Below are 4,334 nucleotides of genomic sequence, written 5' to 3'. Positions count from 1 at the left end.
ATTTAAGAAGTATATACAGTGTTCAGTGACAAGGTTTTCGAATATAAGAAGTATATACAGTGTTCAGTAAGATCTCTTCAAGTCTATTCACAATAAGCTGAAAATAATTATCATTTCTGCAATCATGGATTCCAGATCATAACTTAGTCCAGAAATTTGACTAAACCAAAAAGAAATATTAATTTAATATTTAAAAATTCATAAGTTCAAGTACATTTCAGAGTTTGTTCCTTCTGAGGATTTTAATGATTTTAATCAAAATATCAAAACATGTTTAGATTTGGGGTGGGGTAGTTTTACATATGTCTGATATTCATGAAGTATCGAAGTCACGACAATGCCAATAAGAGATCACGATTTCATAATCAAATCTTTAATTACATATGTCTCACAATTACATCAAAAGGCATAATTTAGGCAATAAGGACTATGTCACTACATCTCTAATTCCAAAACTATACATAAAGTCCATCCTTCAGATCATTTATATCCTTCCGATCATCTGTAAGTCCATCACAGATTTGGGGTGGAGTATACTCATTATGGGGACTCTGTATATGATTCAGCCATCGGTCAGTGGAAAGAGTTTTCCCTAAGGAATAGTCTATTTGGCACTGCAATTGTTGGATTTGGATTTTGTGCTGGTTAAGTTTAGAATCAGACTTCATCTTGTAGTCTCCTGGTTGTCTGTTCATGGTCTAGGACACCTATGATCTCATCATGGCTTATTAGTTGCCTGTTATATAGTTACGCAGTTCCATGGCTCATAATCCAAATACCAGTGTAGAAATTTTGAATGGGGATAAATAAATCCATGTATTAAACACCCATGTTCTTACCCTGACTTATTGTCTATCTGTTACCTGGTTATAGAGCTTCTAAATTACCAAAGTTTTACTCCATAATAGCAGGCACCCACGTTTCCACTGTGGCTTACTGATCACCTTCTACCTGTTAGCTGTTGTAACCATTTGTAATCAGAGCAGCAGTGTCCAACAATTATGTCAATTCCAATATCTATACTATATATTATTGTTATTCAGTATATGGTTGTTGCTGATGGAACAGTAGAGCCCGGATCCCGCCTTAGGCCTTCTTTGCCTTCCTCCTCTAGGAAACAACAGCTTTGGAAATCACAGAGTGGCATCTTTCGCTTTGGCTTTCACCCAGATGGAAATGATGGATTGTATGTTCTGGCAATTTCAATTGCTGACACTAAAGATGGAACTCTGGTGTGGACTGCAGGTGAGAATGGTGGCATCAGAGTGGGTAACAGAGCTTCCTTTGATTTCCAGATTGATGGCAACCTTGTGTTGCGCAATGGAACGAACACCGTGGTGTGGCAGACTAATACTGCCAACCGAAGCATAGTCTCTGCTGCCATGCAGGACAATGGCAATTTTGTAGTCAAGAATAGCAGTTCCAGCAGTGTTTGGGAGAGTTTTGCCAATCCTACTGATACCCTCCTGGTTTATCAGAATTTCAGTGTGGGACAAAGCCTCCATATGTATCCTTACTCATTCACTCTGGAGCCCGGGGGAAACTTCACATTGAAATGGAGGAACAACATTACATACTGGAACCAGGGTGCCCTAAATGGCTCCAGGGCATATCTCGATAATCAAGGAATTTTTACACTCTGCAACTCTTCTGGTGATCCGCTTTGGACTGAATACAGCAGCGATTACACGGAGTCCTCTATCACGCTGCGAAGGATCAGGCTCGAATCAGATGGAAATTTGAGGACCTATGGGTGGGTTAATATATCTCGAACATGGCAACTGGGATGGAGTGCAATAAAAGATCAGTGTCAAGTGTATGGATGGTGTGGGAACTTTGGGGTGTGTGTATACAATGAGACAAGCCCTTATTGCATATGCCCATCTGCAGATTTCGTTCCCATAGATCCCAAAGATCCCACCCAAGGGTGTAGAAGACTGCAGGACCTTACAGGGTGTATTAACCAGAGCATGGTTGTATTGAACCATACTCAATTCTTCTCTTATCCTCCAGAATCAGACTCAAAGTCGGACATATACTACTTGGGCATTAACGATTGTGAGCAGAACTACTGCCTCAGGAATCCATTGTGCGTTGCATCTACAGTCATGGCCGATGGTTCGAGCATTTGCCGCATAAAGTCAGAGAATTTCACAAGTGCCTATCAATCAGCAGCTCTTCCAAGCACTTCTTATGTAAAGGTATGTGGTGAAGGTCATCCTCTAGCACCACCACCTCCTGCAATTAGGACTGTGAATTCATCCAAGGTATCTGCCATTGCAATAGCAGCAGCAGTTGTAGTACCTATTATTGCCTTGATTACTATCCAGATGTCCATTTGGTGGATTTTCTGTAGAAATAATCCTAGGTATAGATTTGGACAGCTATCAGCCCAATACTCACTCCTGGATTATGCATCTGGGACTCCAGTTCGGTTTTCCTACAAGGAACTTCAGCACTCAACAAGGAATTTTACTCAAAAGTTGGGTTCGGGTGGGTTTGGAACAGTGTACAAGGGAGAATTGTCCAACAAGACCATAGTTGCTGTCAAGCAGTTGGAAGGGATCGAGCAAGGTGAAAGGCATTTTCAAATGGAAGTGGCAACCATCAGCAGTACTCATCACTTGAACTTGGTTAGGTTAATTGGATTTTGCTCAGAAGGCCGCCATAGATTGCTTGTTTATGAATTCATGAAAAATTCTTCTTTGGACACATTCCTTTTTGCTTCTCCAGAGGAATCCAGGATGTTAGACTGGGATAAGCGCTTTGGAATAGCCCTTGGGACTGCAAGGGGCATCACTTACTTGCACGAAGAGTGCAGAGATTGCATTGTTCATTGTGATATTAAACCTGAGAACATACTCCTAGATGATAATTTCAATGCAAAGGTCTCCGACTTTGGGCTCTCAAAGCTCATCACTAACAGAGGTCATCAAAAGCGCACGTTGACTAGTGTTGAAGGAACCAGAGGATACCTGGCTCCGGAATGGCTTGCCAATTTACCCATCACAACCAAGTCTGATGTTTACAGTTATGGCATGGTTTTGCTGGAGATCATAGGCGGTACAAGGAATTTTAATACTAAGGCCTCAAGGAGAAAGAAATTTTCAGTATGGGCATATGAAGAATCTGAAAGAGGAAATATTCTAAATATTGCAGATGAGAAGCTGGGGGGAGATATTAATATTGATCAGGTAAAAAGAGCACTTCAGGTTAGTTTTTGGTGCATTCAGGAGCAGCCTTCACAGCGGCCAACTATGGGGAAAGTTGTCCAGATGCTGGAAGGAATTTTGCCTATTGACAAACCACCTGCTCCTAAATCTTTGGAAAGCTTTGAAAGCAGTACCAGAGGCAGTACTAGCGAACTAGCACTCTCAGTGTTTGCAACATCAAGTCATCCTGTTTCTTCTATGTCCTCTGTGAATGCCACTCTGTCTTCAAAGATCTAAAAAATATGGAAGAGAGACTATCTAGCAGTAGGTAGCTATCTGCTCATGGCCATTCAAGTCTGAAACTTATTACAAGACAAGTTCATTTTGCTTTCCTGCCCAATGAAAGGATCACCATTACTTGGTTTCTACTTTCCAGTGTAAAATTCAGACAAAGGAATTAGTTTCTAAGTTTTATTGTGCCATTGCAGTTTTCAAAGGCAATATATCCAGGACATCTATATTAAGTACTGTAATGCTAAAGAGGCAACTTTGATCTGTCAACTGCATTTCATTTTGGAATAGATCGTTCAAGCTCAGGGTTATAAACTTTTAATCCCACAGGCAAGTATTTTACCAGAACAAGGAAATCTCGGAATGACATATCATATATTAGCTTTTTGGCATTAACCACTAACATGCATTATCTCTGTTAGATAGCTGAAGTCTGAAATTCTGATTCTATCAAAATACTCCTATTACTACAAATTCTAGGCAAAAACTTATTCAACAAATTTATTTACTGATCATATTACAATTTCCCATATTTGAGCACTTGAGAAGCCTCTGGTTGCAAATTTTGTATCTCTCCTTCCTTTCTGAATTTTCATCTTATATTCCATTATGAAACAATAAAAAGTAAATCAAGCATTATACATCATTCTCTGCAGAGGACTCCTTTAGTCACTGTGTTGAATTCTCCAGAACAGTTTTCCATATAAATATTTTGCTAGAATATTTTTGAAAAGTAAATATCTCAAAAAGTAAATCAAGCATCATACATCTTTCTCTGTAAAGGACTCCTTTTGTCACAGTGTTGAATTCTCCCGCACAGTTTTCCATATAAATATTTTGTTAGAATAATTTTGAAAAGTAAATATCTCAAAAAGGTTTATCATATAAAAA

General features: G+C 39.3%; 1 pseudogene; it reads left to right on the top strand.

Moving 5' to 3' along the window:
* Positions 1-421: 421 nt before the first annotated feature.
* On the top strand, positions 422-3,713 carry LOC149163862 (G-type lectin S-receptor-like serine/threonine-protein kinase At1g34300 pseudogene; annotated as a pseudogene).
* Positions 3,714-4,334: the final 621 nt, after the last annotated feature.

Source organism: Pinus tabuliformis, chromosome 5_1, assembly GCF_031772625.1.
Source record: "Pinus tabuliformis cultivar Carrire ecotype Pingquan chromosome 5_1, CPIR1, whole genome shotgun sequence".
NCBI classification, from domain to species: Eukaryota; Viridiplantae; Streptophyta; class Pinopsida; order Pinales; family Pinaceae; genus Pinus; species Pinus tabuliformis.
This window is presented reverse-complemented; position numbering and strand designations above follow the sequence as displayed.